Source organism: Petromyzon marinus, chromosome 61 (genome assembly GCF_048934315.1).
Source record: "Petromyzon marinus isolate PM22_M1 ecotype Great Lakes invasive population chromosome 61, UKy_Petmar_22M1.pri1.0, whole genome shotgun sequence".
Lineage (NCBI taxonomy): Eukaryota > Metazoa > Chordata > Hyperoartia > Petromyzontiformes > Petromyzontidae > Petromyzon > Petromyzon marinus.
In genome coordinates this window covers 178,333-196,969 of record NC_133727.1, presented here as the reverse complement: position 1 = coordinate 196,969, position 18,637 = coordinate 178,333, and the positions used below count along the sequence as shown (strand labels likewise).

Genomic DNA, 18,637 nt, shown 5'->3' with positions numbered 1-18,637 from the left:
ATTGGGGACGTGTTGTTTACGTGATAAGCCTCATTGATTAGCAGTGTCGAGTTGGCGGCGGTGTTTAGCGACACACATTTATATTGTACACATTTATATTGTACACATTTATATTGTACACAATATTGTACACATTAATATTGTACACATTAATATTGTACACATTAATATTGTACACATTAATATTGTACACATTAATATTGTACACATTAATATTGTACACATTTATATTGTACACATTAATATTGTACACATTTATATTGTACACATTAATATTGTACACATTTATATTGTACACATTTATATTGCTCACATTAATATTGTACACATTAATATTGTACACATTTATGTTGTACACATTAATATTGTACACATTTATATTGTACACATTAATATTGGTCGCGAAAGCCCCTCTACTACGACTACTCACTACGACTCACTACGACTACGCCGTGGTGTTAAAAGTAATCCGTAGCTATTTCAGTAAACGTGAGTCGGGAGAAGGGGGGGGGCACAGTCGGAACTCGCACAGCCCCCCCAAGTTGAATCTGGGAGCTGCGCCTCTGGTCGCGGTCAACTTTTGCTCACACGTCAGCAACAACAACAGCAACAACAGCTTGCCACTGGGAGGGGTCCCTTTCGAAAGTGTAAGGTGAGATGCTGCTTTGAAACAAGGGACCGTGTGCATGCGAAGGATGATGATGATTATTGTAGCTGGGTTGCAGCCCTGCTAAGGCCCTCCGAGACCTGACGAGATTGGATCACCTCCGAGCATTCTCGTGGTTATCTCTGTGTGGTCCACCAACCCTGCCCAGACTCAGACCCTGGACCTGGCATGTATGGGTTCTTACCCTGTTGCCCTTTTCATGGGCCAGGTATTTATGGCCACGTGGCTTATCTGCATTGTGCAATGCGCGCGTGTGCGTACGTTTAAGGTGTGTAACTGGGTGTGCGTGTGTACGTTCGTTCATGTGTATACCCTTGTGTGTAGGTGTGTACCTGTGTACGTTCATGTGTATACACTTGTGTGTAGGTGTGTACCTGTGTACGTTCATGTGTATACACTTGTGTGTAGGTGTGTACCTGTGTACGTTCATGTGTATACACTTGTGTGTATGTGTGTACCTGTGTACGTTCATGTGTATACACTTGTGTGTATGTGTAGGTGTGTACCTGTGTACGTTCAAGTGTGTACACTTGTGTGTATGTGTAGGTGTGTAACTGTGTACTTTCATGTATATACACTTGTTGTGTGTAGGTGTGTACCTGTGTACGTTCATGTGTATACACTTGTGTGTAGGTGTGTACCTGTGTACGTTCATGTGTATACACTTGTGTGTAGGTGTGTACCTGTGTACGTTCATGTGTATACACTTGTGTGTATGTGTGTACCTGTGTACGTTCATGTGTATACACTTGTGTGTATGTGTAGGTGTGTACCTGTGTACGTTCAAGTGTGTACACTTGTGTGTATGTGTAGGTGTGTAACTGTGTACTTTCATGTATATACACTTGTTGTGTGTATGTGTAGGTGTGTACCTGTGTACGTTCATGTGTATATACTTGTGTATGTGTGTACCTGTGTACGTTCATGTGTATACACTTGTTGTGTGTATGTGTAGGTGTGTAACTGTGTACGTTCATGTGTATACACTTGTGTGTATGTGTAGGTGTGTACCTGTGTACGTTCATGTGTATACACTTGTGTGTATGTGTAGGTGGGTACCTGTGTACGTTCATGTGTATACACTTGTGTGTATGTGTAGGTGTGTACCTGTGTACGTTCATGTGTATACACTTGTGTGTATGTGTAGGTGTGCACCTGCGTACGTTCATGTGTATGCACTTGTTGTGTGTAGGTGTGTACCTGTGTACCTTCATGTTTATACACTTGTGTGTATGTGTAGGTGTGTACCTGTGTACGTTCATGTGTATACACTTGTGTGTATGTGTGTACCTGTGTACGTTCATGTGTATACACTTGTGTGTATGTGTAGGTGTGTGTGGGGGTAACGGTAGTGTTGTGGTTATCGGCAACTGCGCTCTGAACCTGCCTACCGGAGTACACAGCGCAGTGCCTGTTGCGATGCGTGAAACAGCAGCACTGGGAAGACAAAGGCGGTCGGGCGTGGTGTTGGCCACTCACCCGCTCGTGCGCCGAGCCAGCCTTCATAGGCGCATGCTAACAGCACTTGCCCCAAAATGATCTTAAGGCTGTACGGGGGATCTTTGTCTTTTGTATACGACTACGTCTCTGTGTATGTTGTGTGTGTATTTATATCTGAATATGCGTCAATGTGTGTCTCTATGCCGCTATGTGCACACACGTCTGTGTGTATGTGTGTGTACATCTCTATGGTGGGGAGCGATAGTGTAGCGGTTAGCGCGCGGCGCTATGAACCTAGCGACCCGGGTTCGATTCCCGCTCACGGCCAACACCAGTGACGATTATCTTAACCGGTCCCAGGCCTCCCCTAGGTCGACTCAGCCTCAAATGAGTACCTGGTGCAGTGTGTAAACATTGCCACTAGGGAGACAAAGGCGGTCGGGCGTGGTGCTGGCCACGCACCCCCTCGTGTACCGTTACCGGCCTTCATAGGTGCTCGCTAACAGCACTTACAGTCTGTTAAGGCTATATGGGGGATCTTTGTCTTTGTACATCTCTATGTGTGCCCTTATAAGGCTGCACGCTGCCACTGATGTGGGAGGGGGAGAGACAAGCGAAGTGTTGTCACACGCACAGAGATAAAGACCCCCCGTATAGCCGACATGGGCTGTTGGGGCAAAGTACTGTTAGCGAGCACCTATAAAGGGCAATCACGGCATGGGAAGAGGGTAGGGGTAGGGTGGCAACGCCTCCCACCTTTGCTTCCCCTCCGCCGTGGCCATGTTGACACACCGCGATAGGCTTCATTTGCGGCTGAGTTGACCCAGGGGAGGTCCAAGGTTCAAGTGCAATGCACTCACCACTTGCAACTACCGCTGCGCACTTCACACATTTAGATATATATACACACACAACACACAACAGCCGGTGTTCGCCGCGGCCGCTTGTACCAGGCTAGGTGCATGTTGAGACCGTCACGTTAAGTGTGGAAGGCTCGCTGGCAAAGAGGTCACGGGACAGACCCAGCAGGTGCCACAAGTTGACTGAGATGACTGGTGGATGCGCTACCAGTGCCCTCTACTGCGCCAACTTGCCCGGTTTTTGTTGAAAGGCGACTGCATCCAACTGCCCCTTAGCATCAAAGTGCACCTAGCCTGGCACTGCCCGCTAGCGTCCTTCACGAGTCTGCTCCACAGAAGCCGATCTTGAGACCCGAGCCACCTCCTCGTGTGCCGTGCCGGCATTCAGAGGTGCTACTCGCTAACAGCACGTTGCCCCTATAGTCTGTTAAGGCTACACGGGGGATCTGTGTTATTGTGAATGGTAGCTGGTGAGTGGTAGGTGAGTGAGTGGTAGCTGAGTGGTAGGTGAGTGGTAGGTAGGTGAGTGGTAGGTAGGTGAGTGGTAGGTGAGTGAGTGGTAGGTGAGTGAGTGATAGGTGAGTGGTAGGTGAGTGAGTGGTAGGTGAGTGGTAGGTGAGTGGTAGGTGAGTGAGTGGTAGGTGAGTGAGTGGTAGGTGAGTGGTAGGTGAGTGGTAGGTGAGTGAGTGGTAGGTGAGTGAGTGGTAGGTGAGTGAATGGTAGGTGAGTAGTAGGTGAGTGAGTTGTAGGTGAGTGGTAGGTGATTGGTAAGTGAGTGGTAGGTGAGTGGTAGGTGAGTGAGTGATAGGTGAGTGGTAGGTGAGTGGTAGGTGAGTGAGTGTTAGGTGAGTGGTAGGTGAGTGGTAGGTGAGTGGTAGGTGAGTGAGTGGTAGGTGAGTGAGTGGTAGGTGAGTGGTAGGTGAGTGAGTGGTAGGTGAGTGGTAGGTGAGTGGTAGGTGAGTGAATGGTAGGTGAGTGAGTGGTAGGTGAGTGAGTGGTAGGTGAGTGAGTGGTAGGTGAGTGGTAGGTGAGTGAGTGGTAGGTGAGTGGTAGGTGAGTGGTAGGTGAGTGAGTGGTAGGTGAGTGGTAGGTGAGTGAGTGGTAGGTGAGTGAGTGGTAGGTGAGTGGTAGGTGAGTGGTAGGTGAGTTAGTGGTAGGTGAGTGGTAGGTGAGTGAGTGGTAGGTGAGTGAGTGGTAGGTGAGTGGTAGGTGAGTGGTAGGTGAGTGAGTGGTAGGTGAGTGGTAGGTGAGTGAGTGGTAGGTGAGTGAGTGGTAGGTGAGTGAGTGGTAGGTGAGTGGTAGGTGAGTGGTAGGTGAGTGAGTGGTAGGTGAGTGGTAGGTGAGTGAGTGGTAGGTGAGTGAGTGGTAGGTGAGTGGTAGGTGAGTGGTAGGTGAGTTAGTGGTAGGTGAGTGGTAGGTGAGTGAGTGGTAGGTGAGTGGTAGGTGAGTGGTAGGTGAGTGAGTGGTAGGTGAGTGGTAGGTGAGTGAGTGGTAGGTGAGTGAGTGGTAGGTGAGTGAGTGGTAGGTGAGTGAGTGGTAGGTGAGTGGTAGGTGAGTGAGTGGTAGGTGAGTGGTAGGTGAGTGAGTGGTAGGTGAGTGAGTGGTAGGTGAGTGAGTGGTAGGTGAGTGGTAGGTGAGTGGTAGGTGAGTGGTAGGTGAGTGAGTGGTAGGTGAGTGAGTGGTAGGTGAGTGAGTGGTAGGTGAGTGAGTGGTAGGTGAGTGAGTGGTAGGTGAGTGAGTGGTAGGTGAGTGGTAGGTGAGTGAGTGTGCTGTAGCTGAGTGAGGCCTCTCTACTCCATCAGTGAAACGCGGCTCTCTGCACGCAGAGCGCGCGGCAGCAGCAGCGCCTCAACCCCCACTCCGGGACCCCCACCCCGGGACCCCCACCCCGGGGCCCTCACCCCGGGACCCCCACCCCGGGACCCCCACCCCGGGACCCCCACCCCGGGACCCCCTCTCCGAGGCGTCCATCAAAACTTGAATCTCGCTCCACACTTCACGAGCCAAGCGCAGCAGCAGCCGCCTCCTCGTGGGGGGTGGGGGGGTCACCGTCACCAGAGCCGGCGGCCGAGGCTTTGTTCTCAGCTCCCGGCAGAACCCGGCCACCCCCCCCCTGGGACCTTCGCGCGGCCGACGATAACGACGCTACAAGTGGCGGCGCCTGCCTCGTGTTTCACAAAGGGTCACGCAGTTTTACTGCAACGTCGGCGTTTAATAAAAAAACAAAAGTAACAACGATGATGATGATGGTGCGGTTTGTGGTGTGGTCGGGGTCAAGTTGGGGCTCAGAATCGAGCCGCTTGCGGGGCTCTTCGTGTTGGCACGCGCTCGGGATTGCTCACATCACCCCCCCCCCCCCCCCCTGTGCAGAGAGCAGTGCACATCCCTGTGCGCGTTTGAGAAGGCTCGCTCCCACGGGATGGAGATCGCGCGTGGAGCTGCAGTGCCCAAGGGCCACTCCGCCAGAAGTGTCGCCAATTACAGGCACGGGCTGCAGTCTCAATGGCTGGGATGTAACCACATGAAGCGAGAAAGCAAATGTGAAGTGATGGATGTGTGTGCAGTCATTGGTGACTTGGCTGAGACCATCAACTCTCACTACACTTGAGAACCCAACCGCATCCTCACCTGCATACCCCCATACACACCCACCTGCCCACTCACCTACACATCCATCTACCCCCACAAATAACCACTCACCTATCCATTTACCTACACACCCATCTACCCACTCACCTACCCACTCACCTGCCCACTCACCTACACATCCATCTACCCCCACAAATAACCACTCACCTATTCATTTACCTACACATCCATCTACCCACTCACCTACACAACCATCCGATTCACCTATCCACTCACCTACACACCCATCTACCCACTCACCTACCCACTCACCTGTCCACTCACCTACACACCCATCTACCCACTCACCTACCCACTCACCTGTCCACTCACCTACACATCCATCTACCCCCACACATAACCACTCACCTATACATTTACCTACACATCAATTTACCCACTCACACATCCATCCGATTCACCTATCCACTCACCTACACACCCATCTATCCACTCACCTACCCACTCACCTGTCCACTCACCTACACACCCATCTACCCACTCACCTACCCACTCACCTGTCCACTCACCTACACATCCATCTACCCCCACACATAACCACTCACCTATCCATTTACCTACACATCCATTTACCCACTCACACATCCATCCGATTCACCTATCCACTCACCTACACACCCATCTATCCACTCACCTACCCACTCACCTGTCCACTCACCTACACACCCATCTACCCACTCAACTACCCACTCACCTGTCCACTCACCTACACATCCATCTACCCCCACACATAACCACTCACCTATCCATTTACCTACACATCCATTTACCCACTCACACATCCATCCGATTCACCTATCCACTCACCTACACACCCATCTATCCACTCGCCTACCCACTCACCTGTCCACTCACCTACACATCCATCTACCCCCACACATAACCATTCACCTATTCATTTACCTACACATCCATCTACCCACTCACCTACACATCCATCTACCCACTCACCTACCCACTCATCTACACATCCATCTACCCACTCACCTACCCACTCACCTACACATCCATCTACACATCCATCTACCCACTCACCTATCCACTAACCTACCAACTTAGTCATACACTGACCATCCACCCAGTTACCCCGTCACCCACTCACACATACCCTACCGATTACACCCACCCACCTATCTACGTCAGTACTCGTACCCCCCCCCCAGCCACTCACCTTGCCACTTGCCTAATCACTCACCCCCACTCTCTTAACCACCCACCCACTCTCCCACCCTCTCACAATGCCCTGCAATAACAAGCGTTGCCCGTAGACGTAAAGCGAAAGGAATGTTCGCCGAATCCTCGCGTGCCCCGGGCCCCCCACGTCACAAGCGACAACTTGTCACGTGTGACCGGGCCTGGGTGGCTATGCGCGTGTGTCTATGTCTGTGTGTGTCAGTCGGCGTGTGTGTGTGTCAGTCGGCGTGTGAGTGTGTCAGTCGGGGCGTGTGTGAGTGGGGAGCGGTAGTGCAGCGGCAGTGCGCTACGAACCTTTGCCACCCGAAATCGATTCCCGCTCACGGCCTATCATCAGGGACAATTATCCGAACCGGTCCTGGACCTCACCTAGGTCGACTCGGTCTCAAATGAGTACCTGGTGCGGTGTATAAACATCGCCACTGCGGAGACAAAGGCGGTCGGGCGTGGTGCTGACCACCCACCCCCTCGTGTGCCGTGCCGGCCTTCGTAGATCCTCGCTAACAGCACTTGCCCCAAGTGTGTGAAGGCTACACGGGGGGAGGTGGCCAAGTGGTTCGCGCACTTCGATACGAATCTCACCGCCCGAGTTCGATTCCCTCTCGCGCCCAACCATCGGTGGCGAATATCTCCAGCCGAGTTCGACTCGGTCTTGAATGAGCAACTGGAGCGCTGTCCACACATCGCTACAATGGACGAAGGCAACTATTGTAGTTTACTATTTTTTTTGTATTTTACCAGGTAAGGACCCACCGGGCTATGTAGCTCTCTTTCGGAAGCGACCTGGCCACAAATGATATCTGAATTATTTATAGCAGTCAAATACTCGAAACGCGTGATGTTGATTCTAAATGTGGATGGAAAAACCGGAAGACCCGGAGAAAAATCCACGTGACCACAAGGAGAGAGACACGCAAAATCCAAATATACAGCAGCAGGCGTCCAGGTCGGGATCAACCCCACGACATCCTGTATACCAGGCGAGGTAGTTAACATATCCTAGCCACCGTGGCGACAAAGGCGGGCGGGCGTGGTGCTGTGAGTCGGTGTGTTTATATATTTTACTGTAATGCTTCCTCTTCCTCTCGGATTCCTGTAGCCGCGTGCGGCTCCGTGAGATGGGAGTTGTGACGATCAAAGCGCTACTACATACAGAGAGAAAGAGAGAGTCGGAGTGGAATCATCTGGACGAGGCTCCCTTCCGGATTACATTACGATCGGAAATAAGCCACGGGCTGCTGTCGGGCACACGTCAGCCGGCACACCGCCAAGACCCTCGTCACTTGAAATGATCACGCACACCGGGACCCACGCCTGTCCCTGCACGTTAGAATCCGGAGATGTTTGTTTAAAACAGCCGATGACCAGCCACACAGCTCTCAGGCGCGTGCACAACTTCAGCAGCATTGGTTCAAATAGTTCCTGTTGCCTCTAAACACACGGCAGTTCAAGCGAGCCTGGCTGCCGATGAGACGCTGAATGTCGAAACGGGTGCGGAGTTTTGCTCATGTGGAGCCAATGTTCTCCGAAATGATTGCACTCCCAGAAGGCCGCACGGCTGATGAGATGTGTAAAAGCGAAGGAACAGATATGGGACGGAGGCATGCACTGTCTACTTAGTTATATAATAAATAACGAAAACATTAAACGTAATAACAGGTTGTTTTTTGATGTCACAGACAGGTTATAAATATCGTGACATTTCTGCTGACACGTGCCTCTTGTAAAAAAAAACGGGGGGCGAGTCTGACGTCGATTCACAGCAGACAACCACTCGCTTCGTGCCGGCAACCCCACAAGCTCACCTCCTCCTTCACACAGCCGTATCTCCACATCACACATACAACGATGATGACAAACAAGAAGAGGTTTTACTAAGTCTGGAAATTAAACAGGAGGTGTTTCAGATGTTCGAACACCAAATTGATAACTTTTTCAAGGCATCAAGTCGGTATCAACCACACATACTTGTGGCAAAACATGCAACCATTTATTTGGTACGCATCTCATCAGCCACACAGCCTTCCGGGATCGCATCTCCGATTAACACGGTTGGCTAGTACGGTGCGAAAGAAGTTCAACATACATACATTGCATCTTACAAGCAGCATTGGTTCAACACGGACAAAGCTCTTGGGACCGGTTTCGACACTCAGTGTCTCATCGGCAGAGTCGACTCGCTTGAAGCAATGTTGGTGAACTGCCAGGCGTTAAAGGCAAGAACCGGTTTTGACGCTCAGTGTCTCATCGGCAGAGTCGACTCGCTCAAAGCAATGTTGGTGAACTGCCAGGCGTTAAAGGCAAGAACCGGTTTTGACGCTCAGTGTCTCATCGGCAGATTCGACTCGCTTGAAGCAATGTTGGTGAACTGCCAGGTTTTTTACACATCCCATCAGCCGACACCACGGCCACGTGCAACAGCTAAATTCCTGACCCTGCCGACCGCCCCGTGACTGCTCCGTGACTGCTCGTCAGTGGCCGCTCCCAGGAGCTGACACGGACGATTCCTCTGCGCTTTTTTTTATTAAATCTAAAACTATTTTGTTTTATTTGACCACTTAAGGCCCCACTGAGCTATATAGCTTTTTATTTTCAGAAGCGACTTGGCTATCATACATGATAGCTCAACCAAGTGGCTTATCATCACGACGTGGACATTTATAGCAGCCAAATACTCTTAAACCCGTGATGTTCATTCTGAATGTGGAGGAAAATAACCGGAGGACCTCGAGAAAAATCCACGCGACCACGGGGAGAGAGAGACACGCAAACTACAAATATACAGCAGCAGGCATCAGGGTCGGAATCGAACCCACGGCCTCCTGCATACCAGGCGAGGTCGTTAACATCTCCTAACCACGGGGGCTGCGACGTGGGCGCAGCTGGGATGGAATGAGGCGAGGGGAGGGAGTGGCAGGGCTGTGGCCGTCGCGGCTCAACTAAACTAAACCTAAATAAATAAAAATACCTATTTTTATTTTACCAGGTAAGTCCCACTGGGCTGTAGAGCTCTTATTTTTCAGAAGCGACCTGGCAACCACGTGATAGCTCAACGAAGTGGCTTATCATCACGTGTGGGAATTTATAGCAGCCAAATACTGTACTCTAAAGCAGAGGGGTAGTAGAAGATGATTTGAAGATCTGGGTGCAAAAGATTGAAGGGAATGGATTTGAGGATCTGTCGGACAAAGACGGAGTACATGGTGGCGCATTTCAGTGGCAACAATGCAGAAGGAGGATTGCAAATTGAAAGTGACCAGTTAATTAAGAGCAGGGGGGAGCCACAGGGGGGGCTAGGGGGGGCTTAGCCCCCCCTGAAAATTTGGGAAAGTCGGTAATCGGGATAACCGGATATCCGGCTGCTGCAAAATTCTGCAGGCTGCCACCTTGTGCTGCCCTGCAGGCTGCTTGAGCGGCAGCTTTTCGAACTTATTAGCCACATCAGCGGCTCCGACCTATTAATAAACTCCGCGTTCAAATCCAATATTTTTTTAAAATACATTTGTTGCGCCAATTGGAAATCATACACTGGATATCTCAGAATATTGAAGTCAGCCCCCCCAAAGTTAAAATCCTGGCTCCGCCCCTGATGAAGAGGAACGAGTTTCAGTAGCTGGGTGCAACGACGTGGTGCTGATGGGTCACGAGAAGGAGAGATGAGAACACGAACAAGGGCTGGGTGGCTGAAATGGCGAGAGATGACCGGTGTCGTGTGCGATAAGAGGCTCCCAGTTTGGTTGAAGGGAAAAGTGTGTAGTGTATAGCGTAGTGTAGAGTACAAGACGGTGGTGAGGCCGGTGCTGTTGTATGGGGCCGAGTGCTGGGGCCCAATAAAGAGGACCAAGCTACGGCAGTGACGGAGATGAGGGTGTGGCGGTGGGTGTTGGGTTCGACAAGGAAGGACAGGGTGAGGAATGAAGAAGTGAGAGGTATAAATCACGGAGAAGGTGAGAGAGAGAGCACACGCTGATGTGGTTCGGTCATGTTGACAGACGACAAGAAAATGATGCGGGTCAGAAGGTGCAAGTGATGCAAGTGGAAAGAAAGAGATCAAGAGGAAGAATGCAGAAGAAGAGATGAGGGTGGGGGGGGCGATGTGGTGCGAAAGGACCATGGTGGCCTGAGGAGCGGAGAGAGAGAGAGATGGGGCAGGACAGGGCAGCGTGGATAAGGTTGGCAAGGACAGCGGAACACCCCACATGAGTGGGACACACGCGTGGAAGGAGAAGAAGAAGAGAATTAATACTGTACACTAAAAGCGTGATTCTAAATGTGGAGGGAAAAACCTGGAGGACCCGGAGAAAAATCCACGCGATCCCGAAGAGAGAGACCCGCAAACTCCAAATATAGAGCAGGCGTCAGGGCCGGGATGGAACCCACCACGACCTCCTGCATACCAGGCGAGGGAGATAACATCTCCTGGCCGCCAGGAGATGTTAGCCCATCGGAATCTGGGGCCTCAACGGCGCTGGCTGAAGTGTCTCCGTCACGGCCATGGTGAGCACCCAGACAGTGTTACATTCAGAATGATCATATTTATACTGGAGGAATCCGATGAGCTATAAAGCTCTTTTCCCACAGATGTCCAATAGGGGCACGGGGTAAGAACGTCACAACAACAAACAGTACACAAACACGATAGGAGTGCAAAGTACAAGAAATGTCAACAAATCACCGAAACAAATTAAACTAAACCATCCCCATCCTACCAGGCGAAGCCCACCAAGGCATTAACTTGTTGTCCAAGAGCGACCTGGCCATCACAAGTGACGACTCAACAAAGGGGGGGGGGGGGGGGGCGCCAGACGCTCAAACCCAGGGCCTCGGCCACTCGCACGTGGCCATCATGAACCCCCCCCCCAACTTTAGAGAGAGAGAGGCGGGGGTAGAGCGGCGATTGGTGACTGCCACCACAGCGGTGGCCGTCCCCAGGATCGAGACCCAGAGCCGGCTGGGAGAACGCGGCAGGGCCACTGTGGACCCCGTGTGACCCTGTCCAGTCGCACTCGTGCATTGATTTGTCCTTTGCAATATCTCAAAACTCAGGTTGGAGGCCTCGCACAAGCCCCTTCGAGCTCGCCAAGAATTCCGCGATGTGGACGATCCACCTCGCTGCTGAATTCAGCGCTCCGTCTCCGCAGGGGGCGTCCCTGCGCCCAGCACAGCGCTCTTGTTCCGCGCGCTCTCCTGTCGCTCTCTCGGCGCGTGCTAAGCGTGCGCCCCTCTTCTGTTTATAAACTAAAACTCCAAACAGGCGATCTTATCTCGACCTGAGACACCACGGTCCGCTATCTCCCCCCCACCCCTGCCGCACCTGAGAGCGTGAGGCGTGCATCATTGCGCGGAGGGGTCAGTTGTGGTCACCCCATTGATTTATCTCACTTATCATCCTTACCGATTACTTATTTACCCACGAAAGTCACAGGTGAGTTTATATATTTTTTATTCGGAAGGGTTCTGCTCCGTTTTGACCGCACCAACGGCGTTGTGAGGCGTGACATTATCGAGCATCCTTCCGCCGGCGATGTTTACAGAGTGCACCAACTACTCAGTTGAGGCCGAGTCGACTTAGGGGAAGGACCGGTTCAGGGAATCGAACTCGGAGAAGCCGGGTTCGTCGCGCAGCGCGTTAACCACTGCGCCACCGCTCCTGCAATACCAAGACCACGCCATTCTCCATGAAGCGACCTCACCACGGCGCCTGTGCCAGGCTAGGGACACTTTCATGCCGCCACGTGAAGTGTCGAAGTCTCGCTGACAGGAGGCCACGGGACAGACCCAGCAGGTGCCATGGGTTGGCTGACTGAGATGACTGACAGATGCACCCAGCTGTGCCCCCTACTGTGCCAGGCTAGGTGCAGGAGGTCACGGGACAGACCCAGCAGGTTCCATGAGTTGGCTGACTGAGATGACTGACAGATGCACCTAGCTGTGCCCCCCACTGTGCCATATTGCTCTATTTTAGCCGCCCTGCGCTCCGTTCGCGGTTGTGAGTGTCGCTCCTCTGCCCTCCTTTGTTGTTGGAGGGCGACTGCCCGAGTCTTTCCGTGAGGCACGGGCGAGACCACTGCAGGTGGCAGAGGGCCAGGATTGCAAAACATTTGCACGTCGTTTCCACGAAACTCGCCGCTCCGTTCTCTCTCCGAATGTCCGGGCGTCATTTCCCTACCGCCCGTCTCTCCCTGCGCCCCCCCCCCCCTACAGAGCCCTGCCGCTCGCCTCCACAGCGCTGCCCACGAGTGGCGGCGTCTCGCTGTGAGAGTCGCCCGCTAACTCACCCCCTAACCCCGTGGTGAGCGAGTGGGTAGGTGAGTAAGAGTCGCTCTCCTAACCCAAGCGAGTGGATGGGGGTATGAGGGTCGCCCTCTAACTCACGGTGAGCGAGTGGGTGAGTGAGAGTCGCTCCCCAACTCACACCACTCGCGGCGTGAGAGCTCTCAACGATCACGATCAGCTTCATTCTGTTGTCTGCGTACATTGGGGCTTGGTGGCTGGGTGGGTGGCTGGGTGGGTGGAGGTTTAAACGACACAATTGTGGCCAGATGATTTACGCGGCATCACCCCACAGAGCATCCATGACGACCCCGTAGCAATGGTCTGCAGAAACCTCCTTCCTGGGCGCCCCAACGGGAGCTTGGGCTTTGTCTGCGCAGCCGAGGGCGCGTGTGGACGTGGCTCTGCTACTGCTCAGGAACGAGCGATGGGTGTGGGGGGTGGGGGAGCAAAGTTCGACAGTGGTGCAGGGGAGCGCCAAGCAAAGCCGCCGGAGATAACAAAAAAACAATCCCCGCCGAGCCAACGATCGCTGCTTCGCAACAAAAAAAGGTGCCCTCGTCTCCTGGATACTGCTGCGTGAGGTTTAGATAAATAATAAATAAAAACACACACAGTGGACGAGGTGATGGAAGGTGAAGGTCGAGAAGTCATCGCGACCTCGCCATCGCTTCTTTCCATTGGTTTACCCCGCTGGTTTGTCGCGTGTTCAGCTACCGACCTCAAAAGACAATTCTCACAGTCTCATCATCACCACTCAATAAGCACCATCGCCATCTGTATAATCATCACCACCACCACCATCTGTGTCATAACCACCACCATCTGTGTCATCATCATCACCACCATCTGTATAATCATCACCACCACCACCACCATCTGTTTCATCATCATCACCGATTATATCTTTATCACCCCAATCGTCACCACCATCAACACGACCAACATCATCACCACTGCGACTACCCTCACCACCTCCAACCACCACTTCCACCAACAAAACCACCAAGACAAAGATTGAGACTCGACTAAAGTTCCACGGGACGAGGCGTGTCTGGGCAGAGGGAATTCTGCCCGTGGTGGCAGCTCTGTGAACCACGACCGGGAATCTCGGACCCGTGGGGGACACGGGAGCTCGGAGCTCTCCACGTGAGGACAACATTATCAGGATCATCATCAGCAGCAGCAGCAGGCTGTGCGCTACACGGCCGGGAGGTGCAGCGCGGCCCTCCAGCTGTGATGAGTCCAGCGTGGGGCCATTAAAAGGACATTAGCAGAAAAATATCCATGGAATCACGTTGGGTTATTTTGTAAATCTTAAATTCCGGATCTATATTCGGAGTTATCACCAAACATTCCCATCATCACGATCATTGTCATCATCATTATCACTATAATATAATCATTATTATCATTATCACCACAATCATCACCATCATCTCGATCATGATGACTGATCAAGATGATGGTGATAATAATGGCCATCTTAATAGTGGTCTTCATGGATTGTAATCATCATCGCCATCATCATTCTCGGCGTCATTATCACCGCCATTCGCCACTAATTAAGGTTTCGTCACCACGGCGCCCGTGCCAGGCCAGGTGCACTTTGAGGCCACGTGAAGTGTCAAAACCTCGTTGGCTGGAGGAGGTCACGGATTGGCTGGCTGAGATAACTGGCCGATGCACCAGCTACTGTGCCAACGTTGCATTTTAGCCGGCTGGCGCTCCACCACCATTATCACCATCATCACGATTAGCACCAATCATCACCATCATTACGATTGCCACCAATCATCACCATCATCACGATTGCCACCAATCATCACCATTATCACGATTATTACCAATCATCACGATTACCACCAATCATCACCATTGCCATCAATCATCACCGTCATCACGATTGCCATCAATCATCACCATCATCACGATTACCACCAATCATCACCATCATCACGATTGCCATCAATCATCACCATCATCACGATTGCCACCAATCATCACCATCATCACGATTGCCATCAATCATCACCATCATCACGATTACCACCAATCATCACCATCATCACGATTACCACCAATCATGACCATCATCACGATTGCCACCAATCATCACCATCATCACGATTGCCATCAATCATCACCATCATCACGATTACCACCAATCATCACCATCATCACGATTACCATCAATCAATCATCACCATCATCCGTGCTCATGGCGGTCATGACGCAGCCGAGAAGGCTCGTGATACCAACGTCTGCCCTGATTAATTAGAATATACATTCAGAAAGCATCGTGCCCTACTGGACATAAACAACAACTTGACATTGCCCTCATGAACAAAGAGTTACGAGACTCAGCGAGGCTTTCCTGAGCGAACAAGCGGAGGTGACAAGAAGAATTTTACAGGAACTGATCCACTGTTGGTGGTGTTTACAGCAACGAGGATCAATGGGATCGTCGGATCGGCAGACTTCTCTCAGCACTCCGCGCTCAAGGGCCGTCTGCTCCTGGGGGAGGCTCATCGGGGCTGTTGCCAGCGCAGATGCCAAGCTTTGGAACGCTTTTGCCGAGAGAGACGATCGAAGTCATTTAATACAGGGCGCTTCAAAAAATGTCAACACTTCCATGGGACTATCGTTTTCAATGAAAAACAAAAAGAACGGATAATAATGTGTAACATGATAACAAATGTGAGTTAATAGCTTAAACAATCAAAGAGTCTCCACTTGTTCGCCATCATTGTTAACGTGTGCCAGGAATCTTCTCCAGGTGGTCTCCAGAACCCGGAGACTGCACATTTATTGTGGTATTCTTGTAAATTATCACAAGTGTTAAAAACGTTTTTGAAGCACCCTGTATATTAAAGTCCCTTCTTGAAAACTTTCCTCTGTCAAACTGGCCCTTAGCCCCGCACGAGTCCTAGCCGTGTACCCTGCTGGTTCTGTTCATCGCCTCGCTTGCCATACACGGTGGTCGTGCATTGGTGGGGATCTACGGATGAAATGCGCCACCTTACAAATATAAACTATTATTGATCATAAATTTTGATTTAAAGCTTTCGTGACTGCAGTAATTCATATTCTAAGTTTTTTCGGTAAAGTCACGTTGAAGGGAAACAACAAAATAATAAAATATATATAAAACAATAAAAAATTCTCACGACGTTTCGACCATTTGAGTTATGGTCGAAACGTCGTGAGAATTTTTTATTGTTTTATATATATTTTATTATTTTGTTGTTTCCCTTCAACGTGACTTTACCGAAAAAACTAAGAATATTATTGATCATATATAAACTATCATTATTATTAGAAACTGGCGCGTCATTAAACGCCGTCTTCTCAGCACTCCGAAGGTCAAGGGCTGTCTCATCCTGCGGGGCCGATCGGACTTTTGGCAGTGCGAGCTCCCAAGGCTTTGGAACAACGCGTTGTGCCTTTGCTAACAAGACGACCGGAGTCGTTCGCTAGTCACTAAAGTGCCGTCTCGAACACACACTTCTGTCAACTGGCCCTTAGCCCCGCACGAGTCCTGGCCGTGTGTCCTACGGGTTCTGCTGAACACTTCGGAGTAGTCGTAGGGCTTTCGAGACCAATGTTATCCATAATAGTTTTGTTGTGGGTTAGATCGCGTAAATAGAAATGCGTCGTTAAACCCGCCACCACCCGACACAGCCAATTAGTAAGGTTTGTCACGTAAACAAAGAACTAGTTCAGCACTAGCCGGAAACCCACAACAACATTTACAATTTCTGTTTATTTCCTCGCTTTCCATACACGGTGGTGGCGCTTTGGTGGTACCTACGGATGACACGCGTCTCTTTACGAATGTAAATCACGATGTATCACTCGCAATCATGGTAAAGAGTAATAATGATGACGATCGTACACCACCGCCAGCAAACCGGTCACCGTTATTACGAGCGCAGATCCAATTGCCTCACCTGCTCGTTCAAGGTTCCGCCGCCTGGAATGCGAACTCTGGGATGTTCCTCTCGATCTCTCGCTCGCTCTCCTGCCCGTTGAAGCAGCAGCGCCTGTGTGGTGGTGATGATGATGGTGTGTGGTGGTGGTGTGTTGTGCTGCTGCTGCTGCTACACCTGTTCCGAACCGCGGGCTGTCGGTGGGCGTGGCGCTGTGGCTCGCAGGTGGCTGTGGTGGCGATGACGACGCTGAGGGGGTAGGGCCCCGTGGGCTGCAGGGAGGATTGTGGAGGAGGTGGAGGAGGGGGGGAGTAATTGTGGCTGGGATGACGTAATAGTTGACACGGGGAGCGGGGTAAGTGGAGGTGTACACAACAACAACAGCAGCAGCCGCCATTCGCCACTGAGTGGCGGCGACGTCGCCACGGCGCTTTGTGCCAGGCTAGGTGTACTTTGAGGCCGTAAGGCTCGCTGGCAGGAGATGCCGGGACAGACCCAGCGAGGTGCCATGGGTTGACGGACTGTGACAACTGACGAATCGACTGACGAATCCGTGTCAACTTCTTTCCCGGCCTCACACTGAGAAGAAAAGACAGAGGTCCGGCGTGACAGACTGTTGGGGCAAGTGCTGTTGGCGAGCACCTAGGAATGCCGGGATGGCACACGGGGGGGGGGGGGGGGTGGCCAGCACCACGCACGGCCGCCTTTGTCTCCCCGGTGGCGATGTTTACACACCGCACTTGGTTATTCTCTTGAGGCTGAGTCGACCTAGGGGAAGCGGCCCAGGACCGCTTCTGATAGTCGTCACTGGGCCCCCCACAGCCCCTGCCGCTCACGCCCCCCCCACAGCCCCTGCCGCTCACGCGCCCGGCAGGTGGAGGAGGCGGCGACCGCGAGCCACGCCCTGCACGAGTCAACGCGCGGCCCTGCCCGGCCCGCGCGCGCTGCGCACATTCCGCGCTATTCATAGCCACGCGCGCGGTGTAGCGAGCGTGGCCCGCGGGCGCTTTGTTGTGACAGGGGCGGCGATTGCACAACCGAGTCCGCCGCCCTGCCGTGGTTACGATCCTCAGCGCTTCCGCTCGCGCGCTGAGTTACCTTGGGGCGCGCCACGGTGGCTAGGAGATGTTGACTACCTCGCCTGGTATACAGGTGGTCGTGGGATCGGTCCCGACCCTGACGCCTGCTCTATATTTGGTGTTTGCGTGTCTTTCATCATCACGGTGGCTAGGAGATGTTAACTCCCTCGCCTGGTGCACAAGAGGTCGTGGGATCGATCCTGACCCTGACGCCTGCTCTACATTTGTAGTTTGCGTGTCTCTCTTCCCGTGGTTGCTTGGATTTTTCTCCGTGTCCTCCGTTATTTCCCTCCGTTTGAATCAACGTCACGCGTTTACAGTATTTGGCTACTGCTAGAAATTACCACGTGATAAGCCACTTCGTTGTGAAATCGTTTATGGCCAGGTCGCTTCTGAAAAGGAGCTACATAGGTCAGCGGTAAAATAAATACAAAATAATTTAGTTTAGACTAGGAGAGGCCAAGCTGCGGCGTGGATGCCGTGTACAGGAATATTCTAATGTGCGCCCTTTCTGGCTTCTGTGCTTGCGATGAATAAAGGCCA

At 51.9% G+C, this 18,637-nt stretch overlaps 1 protein-coding gene across 1 annotated transcript in view; it reads right to left on the bottom strand.

Moving 5' to 3' along the window:
* LOC116955717 (uncharacterized) overlaps positions 1 to 17,555 on the bottom strand; it is a 49,670-nt gene extending 32,115 nt beyond the window's left edge. Inside the window, exon 1 of the mRNA XM_076053403.1 lies at positions 17,037 to 17,555. The gene's annotated coding sequence lies outside the window, so the exon portion shown is untranslated. The remainder of the gene's footprint in view (positions 1 to 17,036) is intronic.
* Positions 17,556 to 18,637: the final 1,082 nt, after the last annotated feature.